The 18,991-nt window shown below is 42.0% G+C and overlaps 1 protein-coding gene and 1 pseudogene across 4 annotated transcripts in view; one reads left to right on the forward strand and one right to left on the reverse strand.

Annotated features, from left to right (window-relative positions):
* LOC104594201 (putative WRKY transcription factor 20) overlaps nucleotides 1-18,991 on the reverse strand; it is a 41,636-nt gene that overhangs the window by 3,703 nt on the left and 18,942 nt on the right. The window lies entirely within an intron of this gene.
* LOC148803358 (THO complex subunit 5B pseudogene) lies at nucleotides 14,136-15,561 on the forward strand (annotated as a pseudogene).

Genomic DNA, 18,991 nt, shown 5'->3' on the forward strand with positions numbered 1-18,991 from the left:
ATGGCTTATTACAGCAGTCACACTTAATCAAATTTTGTGCATGTGGTGCCATGCTAAAGTGTCCAAATTACATATGACATAAAAGAAAAGAAAAAGAAAACAAAGTTTAAATGTATCACAAAATGTGCTACCTTTGTTAAAAAGATTTGGAAATGCATTAAAAAATATTGAGGAAACAGCCCAAATCAAAAAAGTTATGAGCATGTTTTCTGGTTGAAGAAAGGAATGCTAATACACATTTGTCCAGTAGAAATATTCTGTAAAGCATTAGCAACCAAGGGGCCATTGCTTGGTTTCATGGTAAAACCTCATGTTGACACATGAGAACAGAGAGTAGAGTCTGAGAACAACCATTTCACACATTAGAAATGCTAGAGGTTAGGTATGTAACCAGTCCACCCTTCCCAAGACACAGGATATCCTGGAGCAGCATTGGGTAAATGGGCAATGGGCAATGGCCTTATTTAACATAAGCAACCAAAAGAATGTGCACAATCTTTACATTGATAATGCTTTTTATTTTTTGAGAAAAGGTAACGTATTGTATTAAAGAAAAAACACTGCTACTCTACACAACCAGAAACTGTGAACACAAAAAAAAAAAAAAAAAAAAAAGAAAAACATCTGTACAAAAAGTGATGTTCAGACATTACAAAAATAACAAAGTGAAACTCAAAAAAGAGCTATAAGGAACATCTGTAAAATTTCTGTCCATTGCAACCCAAGAGTGAATTCTACCCAGAATTCCTTTACAATTAAATCTTCTGAATTCTCCACCGCTTCAAAAATTCTGCTGTTTCTTTCCAACCACACAGTCCAAAATAATGCCAAAGGAATCACTTTCCAAACTACTCCCCTTTTTATTCAGGCCCTTCAACTGCCAACTTGTTAACAGCTCTAGCACAGATTTTGGAAAACAAAAGTGTAGCCCAAAAAAGTCGAACACTTTGGACCACACCCATCTGCAAACTAGCAATGCAAAAATAAGTGGTCAACAGATTCCACTTCCTCACTACAGAAAACGCAGTTAGAGTTATCAATTAGAACCCCCCTTTTCAGTAGGTTATCTGTAGTCAGACATTTGTTGAGAGACGCTGTCCACATAAGAAATGCAACCTTCTTCAAAGCAACTGTGCACCAAACGCTCTTCCAAGGGAAATTGCCCATCCCTCTCTCCACCAGCTTACTATAAAAAGATTTAACTGAAAAACAGCCATCCTTGCCCCACCCCCACACTCTTTTATCAACTTCCCCCAATCTGTTTGGTATAAAACTGTACAGTTTATGTTAGGGGTGCGGTGCTCACAGTTCAGTTAACCGAACCATGGGCCTATTTTCCAAACAGAAATGGTAGTACCGGTTTTTGGAAAACCAGTAACCAAAACCAAACCAAAGCCAATCGGTTCAGTTAACCATCGGTTTTTTGGTTTTTTGATCTTTATAATATATATTATAAATATATAATAAAAAACTAGAAATACATATAAAATACTATATTATAAAAAATAAATAATACACTATATATTATAAATTTATATATCTATATATAATGCATAAATATTCATTTATAATATAGAGATAATAAAAAATATATATAATATACATAAATATATATATACTGGTCGGTTCGATTAACTGCCGGTTTTTTATATTGGTTAACCGAGAACCGAACCAGTACCTTCGGTGTTTCAAAAATACCAAACTAATCGATTCAGTTAACTGGAATTTTCAGTTCGGTCTCATCGGTTTGGTTCGGTTTTTCGGTTTTCCATGATCACCCCTAGTTTATGTATTATATCAGCCAATTGCTCTACCTCCCAATCGTTTAAGTTTCTCCTTGTTAGTGAAGGGGTATTTCGGTCTTTGTACCTGTTGAGATTGCTGAGTTGTTTTATTATGTTAGTTCGAGTGCCTCTTACTTAAATAAGGGCACTGATGTCTTTTCCTATCACATTAATAATATAATAACAGGTCTGGCCGAAAGTAGGGTTTGATTTTTTCCTAATTTCGAACCAGACCTTTTCTCTCTTTCTTCCTCTTTCTTCCTTCTTCTTGCTTGCTTGCTTTACTTGACTGCTAACAGACAAACAGACTTCTAGGGCAGGCCGAACTTTAACATGGTATCAGAGCCAAATTAAACAAATCGGACTTGCCTAGAATTCTGTCTTCTATGCATTTGACCTAGGTTTTTCTTTGATTTCTCAGCTGTCAATTGGAGATTGGAAAAAGGGCTGAAAAGGAGTGATCGCCCTCTTCCCTTGGAGGTGTCTATGCCTTCGGTTGTGTCGTGTGTGGTCGGTTGCTGTGTTTTATCAGTCCTCCCCTAATTAATGTAGGGCTGGTACATGTGGTGCAGTGGGTGTTTTCTTTCTTCGTGTTGTTGTCCTTCAGGCGATGAGGTAAGGAGTTTCTTTTATGCATAATTTCTGTTATGAAGCACATAAGAGGTATGGTACAGATCGTATGGAGGGGTTTCAGGTTGTAGTGTGCTAGGGTTTATGCTGGTTTGTGTGTGATTCGAAGGGCAGTGGTGTTCACATAGTGGTGAAACTTCAGGTAGCTGTAGAGTAGGATCTGTGGTGTTGCAAGTGCAACTTTCAGCACTTATTATTGCTGAAATCAGTGTGCAGAATTCGGTGAAGTGTCCGTGTACAGTGTGCAGTGTGTAGTGTGCAGAATTCGGTGATAAAAGAATTCAGCAATGGGAGATAACAGTGATAGTAAACCTAATGTGATGATATCTACGGACTACCTGAATGTCCAAATGACCTCCATTAAACTGAATGGGGAGAATTATGTCCCTTGGGCTAAGTCTGTAGAGGTTTTTCTGAAGGCAAAGAAGAAGGTGAAGCACATAAGAGAGGAGAAACCCTCCACTACTTCTCATGAATACGAAGACTGGGAACAAGAAGATGCACAAATCATCACATGGTTATGGAACAATATGGAACCCAGAATTAGTGTGAACTTCATGTTTCTTGACACGGCTAAAGAGGTGTGGGATCATGCTAAGAAATTGTATTCTGGTCAGGACAATACAACCAGGGTATATCAACTGTATCAGGAATACTTCAATCTGCAACAGGGCAATCAGAGTCTTGAGGAGTACTATGCCAGTATGAGAAACATCCGTAATGAGTTGAATGTCTATCACCCTCTCACTCCTGATGTCAAGATTCAACAACAATAGAGGGAGCAACTTGATGTGACTCGGTTTCTGGTGGGGCTGAAATCCAAGTATGAACCAGTACGAGCCCAGATACTAGGAGGATCAGCCCTTCCATCCTTAGAGGAGGTGTTTGCTCGACTTCGGAGGACTTCCATTGGATCTATGGAAAACCCTAATGTCTCAGATAGATCAGCATTTGCAGTGTCGAGAGGTCGAGGTGTTAGAAGTGGAGCTCGAGGAGCCCAGTCTAGCCGTGGTGGTAGTAGTGGCTCAGTATATGGCCGAAGTGGTAGTGGTGGATCTACACATACCCGTGGTGGTGGTCGTACTGGAGGCAGAGATTCAGGGGGAGCTCGTGGTAGAGAACGTGGCTCGGGTCCACGGAGGTGTACTCATTGTGGTTTGGATGGACATACTATTAATTACTGCTATGACTTGCATGGTCCACCCTCGACCTGGGCCAATCATGCCATGACTAGTGACACCAGTTCCAGTTTTAGACAGGAGAACCGTTCAACTGATCAGATGCCTCCTACCTCTTCAGATGGTCCAGGCAAGGAGATGGTGAGTGTTCCTTGTGATGAGTATGAAAGGTTTGTTCAATCCATGTCGCAGCAGAACACAACTACTTTTGCACACTCAGGTATGGCTTGTTTGGCATCCACACCCAACCCCTGGATTATTGACTCTGGAGCCTCCGATCACATGACTGGAACTTCAGGTGTGTTTTCTTCTCTCACTCATTGCTCAACATCACAATCTGTTACACTTGCTAATGGCTCCACATCATCTATTTGTGGTGTTGGTAATGTTGACCTGGACCCTGTATCCCCATCCTCAGTTTTGTATGTACCTAAGCTTCCATTTAATCTTATGTCTGTTAGTAAACTGACCAAGTCACTTAATTGCTCCATTACATTTTACCCCTCTATGTGTGTTTTTTAGGATCTCAAGACGGGGATGAAGATTGGTGGAGGGCATGAAGCCGATGGACTGTATTATCTTGATGGTGGTGGAAAAATGTCAACAGCCCTTCAGTCATCTATCTCTCCTCTCCAGTGGTATTGTAGATTTGGTCATCCTTCGCTGCAAGTGTTAAAGTCTTTGGTCCCTTCGTTGAGTCAACTTTCTGTTCTAGATTGTGAGTCGTGTCAATTTGGGAAACACCATCGTGTTCCCTTTAGCTCTAGGGTTGATAATCGTGCATTGAGTCCTTTTTCTTTAATTCACTCAGATGTTTGGGGTCCAAAAGTGATGTCATATAATGGGTACAGATATTTTGTTATTTTTGTTGATGATTTTTCAAGGATGATGTGGCTCTATTTAATGAAGGAAAGAAGTGAATTATTTACCATCTTCCAGAAATTTTATGCTGAGATTTGCAATCAGTTTGGCGTTTGTTAATAGGTGTATTATATGTACTGTACACAGGCTTAGTACCCGCAGGGGTATTTTCGTAATTCTGTAGACATATTGTTATGTACGGCCAGAACAGTATAAATAGAAAGCTTCACTCGACTGAAGCTAAGTTTTGTTGAGGCCTTAACTCAGTTGCCACTTATTCTTCTTCCTCTTTTCCTTCTTCTTCCTTCTTCTTTTCTCCTTTTCTTCTTCTTCTTGGTCTCTTACTCAGGGGTATCAGAGCAAGTTCGTCCAGGCCTAGAAAACAACTAGCTGAGGTCTCTCTCTACTGCTGCGAAGGAGCTATAGTACTGATGCTTGAAGACAAGGAAGAGGAAGCTTTTCTAGTGTTGTGGTTAGTCTCCACTGCCGAGTAGGGCTCTGTTACAAGTATGCTGACTGTTCAACTTCCTAGCACAGAAAAAGGGTTCGGCTACATGTATTTTTGCTGGTAACTGGGTTGCTTCGGCTAAGAGGACTATAGAAATCCATCCCAGATGTTCGAAGGAAGGCTCTGACCTGAAGGGAAGTTCGAGTTCATGATTGTACTGCCTATTGCTGGTACTGAAATTTTTTTTTCTCCCTGTTTGTGGCTTCTTGCACGACTGTTAATGTTCCAGAATCTGAGTAGGGACTGTTTCCCTTCCTCCGATTGTATGTTGCCCTAGTCTGCTCTCTAAGGGGGTGTTGATGAACCCTAGAACTTGAGTGACTGTTCGGCTGCCCTGGAAAGTGGATATCAACCGATTAGGTGTGGTGAATCACCACTTGTACTGCTGCTCCTACTGTGTTTTTTTTTTGGGGGGCTGAGAAGCTGTATCAAAGTTGTGAACTGTAGGTCATTCAAACCTGGTTACACTGCATGTGCAGTTCGTATATTGTTCTGTGGACTCCTACACAGTGTAGGTGATAAACCCTAGTACTGCAGTTGCAGTGTTTGTGCTTGGTTCTCTGTGAGGCCGAAAATCAGCAAGTGTCTAGTTGTGGACTGTTGCAGCTCTGTAAGACTGTGCTATGGTTTTGTGTATTTCTAAACTGAGAATCATGAGTAGTGAAGATTCAGCTACATCCGAAATCTCCACAATGCTGAATGGAATGAGTGGGAACAGTGATCTATCCTTCCCTATGGCTGTTGTTCCTCTTGACGGGTTAAACTACCTAGAGTGGTCAAGGGGGATCAAATTATACATAACTGCAAGGGGAAAAGTAGGCTACATAAATGGAGGAATCAAAGAACCACCTTCTGGAAATGCAGAACATGATAAATGGGATCAGGAGAATAGTATGGTTATGTCATGGCTTTTGATCTCCATGCAACCGCAAATAAGGAAGAACTTCATGTGGGCTGAAACTGCAAATGAGATATGGGATCAGGCAAACTCCACATATTCTGAACTTCGACACTATGCCAAAATTTATCAACTGCAAGCAGCCTCATCTACTTGTAAACAGGGGGAGAGGAGTTTATCAGTTTATTACTCTGACCTGACAAGAAGGAGCTGGACCATTACCAGAATATTGAGTGGAAGTGTGAGGAAGATGCAAAATTGTATAAGAAACTTGTCTCACAGCAAAGGGTGTTTGCCTTTTTACATGGTCTCAATCCTATCTATGAACCCATAAGAGTACAAATTCTAAGTTCTAAGGATCTTCCTTCAATTCAAGAGGTCTATGCACTTGTCCAGTCTGAAGAGAGCAGAAGGAACTTGATGAACAGCACCAGAGGGGATGCAATTGTGTTGGCGGCAAAGGGGGGTCCCTCTACTAATGATGGACCTTCTTTCAAGAGAGGGGATCTCCAGAAGAAAGCACAAGATAAGGAAAAATTGTGGTGCACTAATTGTCAGAAGCCCCGACACACCAAAGATACTTGTTGGGATCTCCATGGGAAACCGAAATGGGCTCAGGATTTACCTAAGAAGCAAGGCTCATATGGTATTAGAAGACCCGGGCAACAAGGTACCAAGAAACACCACATGGCCAATATGGTTACTCGGGAGAATCAGCCCTCCACCTCCACTATGACTCAACCACCACATGGCCAACATAACTACTCTGGATCCGACCCAAGGGAGGCTATTGTCAACTCCTTCCGTGACCATTTGGAGCTTTATGGTAGAACAATTCGCCAGATGGATGCTCCTCCCACCACCTCTTTTGCATCCACATCAGGTAATCCTGCCACAGCTTTCCATGTTGCTTCTCACGACCTTGACTCTCCATGGATCATTGATTCTGGAGTGTCAAAACACATGACTGGTATGTCCTCTTTCTTCCAAACTTATCACCCTCTTTCCGGAAGAGATAAAGTAAGACTAGCTGATGGATCATAATCTCCCATACCTGGTCAAGGAACTCTCTCTCTTCCCCTTAGCCTTACTCTTTCTAATGTTCTTCATGTTCCAAAATTTCCTATGAATTTGTTTTCAGTCAGTAGTGTTACAAATTCCTTAAACTGCTCTGTGACTTTTTTCCCTTCCTATTGTGTGATTCAGGATCTGGCCACGAGGAGGACAATTGGTAGGGGTCGTATGGTTGATGGACTCTATATGCTGGAGAATACGGCTGGCCTTCTTGTTACAAAGTCTATGAGTCAATTCAGAAAGAGTAAAATGTATTTATGGCATTGTCGCTTGGGTCACTTGTCTTTTGAGTCATTGAAAGTTGTTTTCCCAGAACTGTGTAAGTCCGTGTCTGTTTCCAATTTTTCTTGTCAAACGTGTCAGTTAAGCAAGCATTGTAGAACTCAATTTCCTCAAAGAAATAGTAAATCTGAGTTTCCTTTTCACATTGTGCATTTGGATGTGTGGGGCCCTGTTACTTTACCTTTTGAGAGTGGCTACAAGTACTTATTACCTTCACTGACGATTATTCCAAATACACTTGGGTATATCCAATGCGAACCCGTGAGGAAGTACCAAAAATTATCCAAGATTTTTAGCGGATGGTCTTCACCCAATTTCAGACCGAAATTCAAATACTTCAATCAGACAATGCAAAAGAGTTTTTTCATAGCGACCTCACGGAGTTCTTTGCTTCACATGGCTCACTTCACCGGAGCTCTTGTGCCCGCATGCCACAACAAAATGGTGTGGCTGAATGGAAGAACCGTCACCTTCTTGAAGTGGCACGGGGTTTACTACTCCACATGAATGTTCCCAAACGTTTTTGGCTCGAGGCCGTCCTTTGTTCTACATACCTCATTAACCGAATGCCCTCTCGTTGGTTAGAGTACAAAGTTCCACATCAACTTCTCTTTCCTAAGGCCCCTCTTCTTTTTATTCCTCCTCGTGTTTTTGGTTGTCGGTGCTTTGTCCAAAACCTTTCCCCCACCTGGGGAAAATTGGACTCTCGTGCTATCCCGTGCATATTTCTTGGCTACTCATTCTCTCAAAAAGGGTATCGTTGCTTTGATCATGTTTCACGGAAATTCTATGTCTCCATGGATGTTACCTTCTTTGAGGATGAGCCCTTATTTCCAGTTTCTCCTCAAGGGGAGTGCAGGTATGAGGAGAAACTGGTTCAACTTCCTCCTCTCCCTACTCCTCCTTCTCCCCTTTCTCCCTCTGATCCTCCACCTTTCTGTGTTTTTTCTCGTCGTCGTAAAGGCCAATTAGGTTCAAGAGCTGAGGAGAATCCAGAAGCCGTACCTCAAATGCCATCAAATTCCTTGGGGGAAGATCATACTCACTCAGGTAACTTGACTCCTAACCTCCCTGTTGCTAATGATCTTGACCTTCCCATTGCCCACAGGAAAGGGGTTAGGTCGTGCACCACCAAACACCCCATTTCCAACTTTGTTTCCTATGAGAACATCTCACCTTCATTTCGTGCTTTTCTTACCTCCATTGACAGTATCCCTATTCCCAAGAATGTGGTAGAAGCTCTCTCAGTTCCAGAATGAATGAAGGCCATGAAGGAAGAGATTGATGCTCTTCATAAGAATGGCACATGGGAACTTGTTGATCTCCCTAAGGGAAAGGATCCAGTTGGTTGTAAATGGGTGTTCACTGTTAAGCATGGGGCTGATGGAACCATGGAGAGGTATAAAGCTCGTTTAGTGGCAAAGGGTTTCACTCAAGTATATAGAGTTGATTATGCAGAAACCTTTGCTCATGTTGCCAAAATGAACTCTATTAGAGTCATTTTCTCTCTTGCTGCCAATCTGAATTGGGATCTACATCAGCTTGACATCAAGAATGCATTCTTGAATGGTGACCTTGAAGAGGAAGTTTATATGGTTCAACCCCCCCGGTTTTTTGGCTCAAGGAAGTGAACAAAAGGTGTGTAAGTTGAAGAAGTCTTTATATGGGTTGAAGCAATCACCAAGGGCTTGGTTCAGCAGATTTCATACTGCAGTTCAGGAGAGGGGATACAAGCAATGTCAGCCAGATCACACACTGTTTGTAAAAAGAGTAGAAGGTAAAATGGCTGCCCTAATAGTATACGTGGATGACATAATTGTTACTGGTGACTAGAAGGATGAAATTCAAAGTTTGAAGGGCTTCCTTGCCACTCAGTTCAAGGTGAAAGATCTAGGACCCGCCAAATACTTCCTTGGGATTGAGGTTGCCCGATCAAAAAGGGGTATCTTCATCTCCCAAAGGAAATATGTCCTAGATTTGCTCAAGGACACGGGAAAGATTGGGGTTAAACCAACTGACTCTCCCATTGATCCCAACCATAAGTTAAGTGACAGTCAAGGTGAACCACTTAAGGATGTAAAGCAATTTCAGAGGCTTGTAGGGAGATTGTTGTACCTCTCTATGACTCGTCCAGACATAGCATATGATGTTGGTGTCCTCAGTTAGTTCATGCATGCACCTAGGTCCACCCATCTTGAAGCAGCGGAGAGAGTACTACGATATCTTAAGAAGTTCCCGGGTGCTGGTTTATTATTCCAGAAACATGGACACTTGAGGGTTGAAATTTACACAGATGCGGATTGGGCTGGATCTCAAAGTGACAGAAGGTCTACTAGTGGGTATTGCACCTTTGTAGGAGGGAATCTTGTTACTTAGAGGAGTAAGAAGCAAGCCGTGGTAGCTAGATCCAGTGCTGAAGCTGAGTACCGTGCAATGGCACACGGAGTAGCCGAAGGTATGTGGATAAAGAATCTATTGGGAGAGTTGGGTTTTCCAGTTGGTAAACCCATGACTCTACTTTGTGACAACAAGGCAGCTATCAGTATTGCTGCCAACCCGGTACTACATGATAGAACAAAGCACATTGAAGTTGACAAGCATTTTATCAGAGAGAAAATCATCATAGGCAAAGTATGCACTCCATACATCAGCTCTGAAGACCAACTTGCAGACTTATTTACAAAAGGGCTAAACTATTCCAGACATCAAGGTCTGTGACAAGTTGGGCATGATTGATATCTATGCCCCAACTTGAGGGGGAGTGTTAACAAGTGTAGTATATGTACTGTACACAGGCTTAGTACCCGCAGGGGTATTTTCGTAATTCTGTAGACATATTGTTATGTACGGCCAAAACAGTATAAATAGAAAGCTTCACTCGACTGAAGCTAAGCTTTGTTGAGGCCTTAACTCAGTTGCCTCTTATTCTTCTTCCTCTTTTCCTTCTTCTTCCTTCTTTTCTCCTTCTTTTCTTCTTGGTCTCCTGCTCAACAGCGTTCACATTAAAATTTTCCGTTCTGATAATGGCCATGAATATTTGTCTTCATCTTTTCAAGAATACTTGGACCAACATGGCATTATACACCAAACTTCATGTACTTACACCCCACAACAAAATGGGGTGGCTGAGAGAAAGAACCAACATCTTTTAGAAACGGCATGCTCCCTCATGCACCACATGAATGTTCCCAAACCCTTTTGGAGTGATGCAATGCTCACCTCTTGCTTCTTAATTAATCGGATGCCCACGTCTATCCTTGATGGTCGTTCTCCATTTAATGTCTTGTTTCCCACCATGTCTTTGTTTCCGCTTTCTCCTCTGGTATTTGGGTGTGTCTGCTTCGTCCATAATCTGGGTCCCGGGAAAGACAAGTTAGATGCACGATCTCTTAAGTGCATATTCCTTGGCTATTCCCAGACTCAGAAAGGGTACAAGTGTTACCATCCTAGTTCTCGTCGTTCCTTGGTATGTGTTGATGTTACCTTCTTTGAGTCTACTCTGTTCTTCATGGGGTCTGGTGATGCTTCTTCCTCCACATCACCTCCTCCTCTTCCCCTTCCTATGGCTGATCCTCTTCCTCTTGTTCCAGCCGTGCCTACGTCCCTACCACCGGTGCCACCCTCCGTTGACCGTCTACCTATCCGTCATGTGTATACACATCGCCCACATGTACCGGCTGCGACTCCTCCGGCTTCATCACCGTCAACAGATCCAGCTCTAGACCCGCCACTACTACAACCAACCTCCGACTTTGATCTTCCTATTGCCTTACGAAAAGGTAAACGCACTTGTACCCTTCATCCTATTTCCAATCATGTTTCCCTTACTCACCTTTCCGCCTCCTATCGCCAGTTCATCTCTTTGTTATCCTCGGTGGTTGTCCCTAAGAATGTCCAGGAAGCCCTTACTTCTCCAGAGTGGTGTCGTGCTATGAAAGACAAGCTCTCTGCTCTCCATCATAATCACACTTGGGACCTCACCGCTCTTCCTCCTGGGAAACAAGCTGTCGGTTGTAAGTGGGTTTATACCATTAAGTACTTGCCTGATGGTCGTGTTGAGCACCTGAAGGCGCGATTGGTAGCAAAAGGGTACTCCCAAACCTATGGTATTGACTACACAGAGACTTTCTCCCCGGTTGCTAAGATAGGGTCAGTTCGCGTTATCATCTCTCTTACAGCTATGTATGATTGGCCCCTATATCAGCTGGATATCAAAAATGCATTTCTGCATGGTGATTTGCTCGAGGAGGTCTACATGGAACAACCACCAAGGTTTGTTGGTGAGGTGGTCAAGAAGTTTGGTATGAAACAGTGCCAAGTTGATCATTCTGTCTTCAGTCATGACTCTCCAACAGGAAAAATACTACTGGTGGTGTATGTAGATGATATCGTTGTTATTGGGAATGATAAAATGGGCATTGACAGGTTGAAGGCCTTTCTACAGGAACACTTTCAGACAAAGGACCTTGGCAAATTGAAGTACTTCTTGGGCATAGAGGTAGCAAGATCTAAGCACTGTATTAATCTGTGTCAGAGGAAATATGTGCTTGATTTGTTGGAAGAAACAGGTTTGTTAGGTACGAAACCAACTGAGACACCTATGGAAACAAATACGAGGCTGAGCAGTGATATGGGTGAAGTATTTGAAGACCCTGGCAAATACCGACGACTTGTAGTCAAACTAAACTATCTAACCATTACTCGGCCAGATATTTCTTTTGCGGTTAGTGTGGTGAGTCAGTTCATGCAGAAACCTTTGGTCCCTCATTGGAATGCAGTGCTAAGGATTGTGAGGTATTTGAAAGGAGCTCCTGGCCATGGTTTGCTATACAAAAGTGGCGGGAAACTGGAAATATAAGGATACACCGATGCTGACTGGGCCGGTTCTATGTCTGATAGGCGGTCTACCACAAGCTATTGCACTTTTCTGGGGGGTAACTTGGTGACGTGGAAAAGTAAGAAGCAAACAGTTGTGGCAAGAAGCAGTGTAGAAGCAGAATATAGGGCTATGGCACATACTGCTTGTGAATTAGTGTGGCTAAGGAACCTTCTACAGGAGATAGGGTATGACATTAGTACTCTAATGAAACTCTATTGTGACAATCAGGCTGCAGTTCATATCTCTTCTAATCCAGTGTTTCACGAAAGAACCAAGCACATTGAGGTTGGCTGTCATTTTGTGAGAGAGAAGGTGCTGAATGGAGTAATAGAGACTGCATATGTTAATACGGGAAACCAGTGGGCAGACCTGTTTACAAAAGGTTTGAGTCGGGGGAGAGTGGACTACATATGTAACAAGCTGGGATTATATGATAAATACTCACTAGCTTGAGGGGGAGTGTTAGTGAAGGGGTATTTCGGTCTTTGCACCTGTTGAGATTGCTGAGTTGTTTTATTATGTTAGTTCGAGTGCCTCTTACTTAAATAAGGGCACTGATGTCTTTTCCTATCACATTAATAATATAATAACAGGTCTGGCCGAAAGTAGGGTTTGATTTTTTCCTAATTTCGAACCAGACCTTTTCTCTCTTTCTTCCTCTTTCTTCCTTCTTCTTGCTTGCTTGCTTTACTTGACTGCTAACAGACAAACAAACTTCTAGGGCAGGCCGAACTTTAACACTCCTGAAAGTAGGAGACCAAACTGTTGTCCCATTATGAAACAACAAACTGTCTGCCACCAAAGCTTCCTTGTTAACCGCCAAGTGAAAAAAGTCCAGGAAATAGGTCTTTCAACCTAGCATCTTCACACCATAGGTCATCCCAAAACCTTACTCTCGTACCACAGTACCATACCCAATATTGTATTTTACTCTCGTACATTGATAATGCCTTTTTGGGGGCAGTTACTAAAAAGCACAAAAATTATCTTGTCTCTATAAGGAATTACAACATGATATGACACATATACGAGTTGATACAAAAAAAAGAAGAAAAGAGAAACAAATTCAATACTTTCTCATGTGGGTCCCATGAGTCACCTATAGCAGTTCCCAGAGTTAGTAAATGTTCAATCTTCTAGACTTTTTTTTTATTTTGGTAAAAATCAAAATAAATATTCCGGTAATTTAAACTTAATATTTATAGAGATTTCCATAATTATTGTTTATAGTAAAACTATCATTTAATATTTCTCCTAATTTCTGGTTTCACCTAGATTAGGAAATGGTGCATTAAAGAGCTTGTGCAAAAGTAGTTCTTGGGTATTAATTTATCCTTGTCTTGGTCATTTAACTATTTGAGTTTGTTAAGGAAAGCCTAGGCCTAACCAATCAAAAAGGAAAGCCTGGACCTAGTCATTTAACTGTTTGATTTGTTGTATATATTGAGATAAAATAAAATTGAAGTATTTGATGTATAGTATGTTATGGACGCATTCCTCGGGAAGACGTATCGTCGCCACCGACAGCAACAGGTACCTGACCCACCGCCAGTAGCAGCAGTGATTCAATGATTCTCATCCTACCAGTTCGGCAACAGCAACCTTATCTAGATTAGATTAGATCATCTTGCTTGTTCTTATCTTATTCTATTGCTCTTATCTTATCTTGTTAGTGGCTTATCAGATTAGGATTAGCTTATCTTGTTAGTAGCTTATCATATTAGGATTAGCTTATCTTATCCTTAGCAAGATAGAACTGGAAGTCTCCCTATTCAGCAAGGAGACTCCCTTTGATTAGGACTCTTGTAATCTCCTATTTAAGGAGACCCCATTATTGAATGAGGATATCAAATTTCCAGTCAAGAAAGAGAGTAAAAGGAGAGTTCGGTGATCTCTTGGACAAATCACCCTCTAGGACGCCAAGATAGGTTCAACTAGGAAGGGGAGGAACAAGGGAAAACAGGAGCTTTTCCCCGTGGACCGACCCGTGACGCGATCCTATTCCCGGGCCCATAACAACTTGGTATCAGAGCCAACCGTCATGGAAGATCTGGAGCAGCTATCATCCAAGGTCCACGAACTGGAGCATAGGCTCGTGGAAACCAGCGTGGAGGTTCGTGAGGTCAAAGACGATGTCCGGGAGCTGCGACGCTTGTTGGAATCGTATTTCTCTAACAAGGAGAGGAATTCAGAAGGGGCTGTAACCACAAATAGCCGCCGACTAGACTTGACGGAGTCGTCCGGCGAACAGCAGGTCGTCGCCCCGGTAGTCGCAGTCATCCCCAAGTACAGCAGGCTGGAATCCCCGTCGTACAACGGCAACGGAGACCCCTTAGGCTGGCTGTATCATTGCGAGCAGTTTTTTCGGAATCAACGGACAGATGACCGGGATAAGGTAAATCGTTCTATATTGCTAGAAGAGGATCGTGTTAAAGCAGAAACAGAATGTGCTAAGGCACCAGTAGATTTCACTACATTGCAGCTCCACAATTTGATGTATGAGAAAATTCATTTTGTGAAAGCCATAAAGGTGCGCAAAGATTTCAAGTCAAAGTATCCGGATATTGAACTTGTGCTTGAGGAAGAGTTTTTCAGTTCAGCCCCTCAAAATATTAAAGGATCTGTACTATCAAAAGACAGTGCACATGACCTGATGCTAAAGTGGCTTAATTTTGAGCTTTTCCGGCGAAAAGAACTCTGCAAACTTCATGAGAAACTGGAGCAACACAAGAAAAGCCTTATGGAGACCATTGCACACCGAAAGAAGTTCCTTTCAAGTCTCCCGAAATCTCTGAAGAAAAGCATCCTTGCCTGTCCAACACCAACTAGGGGTTCTGCATACGAAGAAATTAAAGCAGCATAATTTAGCAGAATTACTGCCACCTCCACTCTATGTGATTTACTCACAATTGCTGGCTCAGAAGGAGGCATTTGGGGAGAGTATTGAATTGGAAATTATAGGAAGCATGAAGGATGCTCAAGCCTTTGCCCACCAGCAAGCAATTAAGGACAATGGTGTTTCTACAAATACAAAAATGAATAAGTTGGAGGATGATGCACCTGATGAGGAAGAGGAGGGCCAAAGAAGGAGAAAGCGGCCAAAGAAGGTTACTGGAAAAGAGAACCTTGACCAATCAGGAATCTATCGATCTCATCCTCTTAAAATTATCCTTCATATACATGATGATGAGGTTTCAAATCCCAAGCCTGCAAAACTGGTTACTCTGAGGTTTGAATACTTATTGCAGTTGAATGTTGTATGTGTTGGGATTGATGGCTCTCAAGAAGAACATCATAACAACATCTTATACAACTTGTTTCCTGATGATACGGGTACTGAGCTTCCCCATCAGTCAGCTAAGCTCTTTGTTGGTGTTGCTGTTGAAGTCTTGGCAGAATGGTGTAATTTACCATCAGCCGAAGCCACATGGCTCCCATTGGCAGAGTTCCATGCCATATATCCATAGTTCGAGCTTGAGGACAAGCTCGTAGTCCAGGAGGGGAGTAATGTTATGGACGCATTCCTCGGGAAGACGTACCGTCGCAACCGGCAGCAACAAGCACCTGACCCACCGCCAGCAGCAGCAGTGATTCAATGATTCTCATCCTACCAGTTCGGAAACAACAGCCTTATCTAGATTAGATTAGATCATCTTGCTTGTTCTTATCTTATTCTATTGCTCTTATCTTATCTTGTTAGTAGCTTATCAGATTAGGATTAGCTTATCTTATCCTTCGCAAGATAGAACTGGAAGTCTCCCTATTCAGCAAGGATACTCCTTTGATTAGGACTCTTGTAATCTCCTATTTAAGGAGACCCCATTATTGAATGAGGATATCAAATTTCCAGTCAAAAAAGAGAGTAAAAGGAGAGTTCGGTGATCTCTTGGACAAATCACCCTCTAGGACGCCAAGATAGGTTCAGCTAGGAAGGGGAGGAACAAGGGAAAACAGGAGCTTTTCCCCATGGACCGACCCGTGATGCGATCCTATTCCCGGGCCCATAACATAGTACCTACAATGTTTTAAAAGATGCACCTTGGGCATGTTTGGCTCATTGCTATGGTTTTTTTTTGGTAATAAGAAAATTTTTCATTAAATAATAAAGAAAAAATTACAATCAAATGCTGAACAGATTTCACCATACAAGAAAGCTCAACTTTTTCTATCCAGAATTATATGAACAAAACCATACGCTTCCTAAAATCCCACTACTTTAGACCAAAGTAGACTATAAATTAGATATAAGTGCTTCCCTTTCCTTATTAGTATCTTTAATTGAGCGCTTCCCTTCATAAGTGCCTCTCTCTCTCTCTCGAAGCTCTGAATTAGGCAGGTTCCTAACAGATTGTTATCCAGAAGGTCAAAATCAGTGATCAGTTAATTTTTCCACTGAAGATTGGATTTCGCAACTGAAAATTTTAGATGGTAAGTTCCAACTGAGAGAGATAGGTAAGAAAGCTGCTTTCATTCAGGAAATAACCAGAGAGACCCAGATGTGTAGCCAGAGGGGATTCTCTTGGGTTCTACAAATTAGAAAGTGAGGGATGTGAAAAATGAAATTCTACGTGAGATCAGGTACTTCAACAAAGATTTTCATGGTGTCAATGAAGTTGCTGAATACATTATTAGTATATTGCAGGGAAGAATCTGGATATGTCCCAGACTCAAGTGCAGAGAGTGTTCTTTAATTTTCTTCAGATAAGATAAGCCCAGGCCGCATGCATGCCTTACAAAGATGTACAGAGCTGATTGTGTGTACACAGCAGATCCTGACTCATGGTAAGATGCTTAGGGTAGTAGGAATTTAGATTAGACTGTTGATAACACAATACTCTAATTGATTGACACAATATGACAGTTTACTTTAAGAATTTAGATTTGCACATTCTTGTATGTTAAACTCTTATTTTGTTCTCCTTTTCAAAAATGGAACCTCAGGTTGCTCAGGTGCGTGTCTTGTGCGTCAAGCCCTAGGAAAACCTTGGGTTTTAAACTGCACAATCCTTGTTTTATTTTCCATAATAACAGAACCTAGCCTCCTTCCTCTCTAATTTTCCTTCTTAAACCTGCATTATAGATCTGAAATCTATTTAATCTTGGATTTAGATATTACAGAAAATAAGATCCCTTTCTAACCTGTCATTAAATCCATCCCAGATCTGAAACCATTCCCTTCATTAACTTCAGATCTAACCCTCACATAGCCCACAAATGCTGAATTGGTGGGACCGTGGAACAAAACTTAAATGAATATACTAACTTTTTTGCGGTAGCCCAGCTGAATTGTCACCCAGGTGCCAATTTTTAAATTACCCAGGCCAGCTAAAATGGCATGCTACTTGTACAAGAAATTGGTAGATAGATAGCTTGTTAAGCCAGTTAGGTTCCTCACCTTGATACCATGATCTAGTTTCAAGAACTTGTTTACTGCTTAAGTATTAACACACTGACCACCACTTATCTAAATAATTCTATCATAAAAGATCAAAAATCAAAATATGAATACGAGGCAAAAGAATCTCTGATCACTTGGATCTTTAGGGGAGGGTAGAGTTTTTTTTTTTTTGGAGAAAAAGTAAGGTAATTGTATTAATGAGTATAACTGTAACACATTACAACCTTTGGTCCACAAAACTCCATGTACAGCCAGCAACCATACAAAAAGTCAACAAAAAACCGGTCTCTCCCAACTACATACAAGAGACCCCCAACTAAATCAAGCAAACAAAAAATCCAAATCAAAGTATTGATGGTGGGGAATATGCTTAAACGAGTCCTTGGCTGACAGCCAGGAATGTAAAGTAGCCAATGCCCAAATCACCAACTCATCTAAGGAGCACCTTTGACCTTCAAAAATCCTACTATTTCTTTCTTTCCACAGGACCCAACACACTACATGAGGGATCGTACACCATAACACCTTACCCCTGATACTTAAGCCTGTCAACTTCCGAGAGAAAAGCAATTCAGCTAAAGACTTGGGATAGCACCACCTCACATTTAGCAGGGAGAAAAAATGGCAGAGCAGCAGATGGGCAACCTCACAATGAATAAATAGGTGATCCACATATTCAACTTCTCCATTGCACATCACACAACTTGTGGAGGGCAGCACCAGACCCCTCCTGATTAACTGCTCCTTGGAGAGACATTTACCATGCACTGCAGTCCAGACCAAGAAGGAGACTTTAGTAGGAATGTGAGGAAGCTAAATCTCTTTCCAAGGAAAAGCCTGAGCCGAAACAGCACTCAGATTTGAATAAAATGACTTCACTGAGAAAATCCCATCCTTAGTCCATTTCCAAATTCTGGAATCTTGCTGATTTGGGTTCAGTTGATAGTCCTGAATCGCTTGTAGCAGCTCTAACAGATAGAGAATTCCCAATCATTGAGATGCCTCCTAAACTTTGGACACCAGTATCCTGTATTTCCCAACCGCTCAAACTGATCTGCCACCACCACATCCCTGTCTTCTGCTATAAGGAATAGCGACGGGACAGTCTCCATTAGGGAGGCACCATTGCACCAGGTGTCTCGCCAGAAACTAATCCTCTTGCCATCCCCTAAATTTAGCCTAATCCCTTGGATAAAATGAGGATAAACCTTCTCAATTCCTTTCCAAACTGAGCAGCCAGCAGGTGAGGGTGCAGGTCCAGGGCCCCATCCATAGTTTCTAGTTCCAAGCTTTTCCGCAATTATCCGCCTCCAGAGAGCTTGGGGGCTAGAATTAAAGAGCCACAACCATCTACCTAGGAGAGCAGTATTTACCTGCCTAAAATTTCTCACTCCTAAACCCCCTGCCGAGACAGGTTTGCATATGGAATCCCACTTAACCTGCTGGATCTTTTGTTCACCATCCTTCCCACACCATAGGAACTTCCTTTCTAGCTTTTC

This window comes from Nelumbo nucifera, chromosome 1, assembly GCF_055504915.1.
Source record: "Nelumbo nucifera cultivar China Antique chromosome 1, China Antique-T2T, whole genome shotgun sequence".
Classification (NCBI taxonomy): domain Eukaryota; kingdom Viridiplantae; phylum Streptophyta; class Magnoliopsida; order Proteales; family Nelumbonaceae; genus Nelumbo; species Nelumbo nucifera.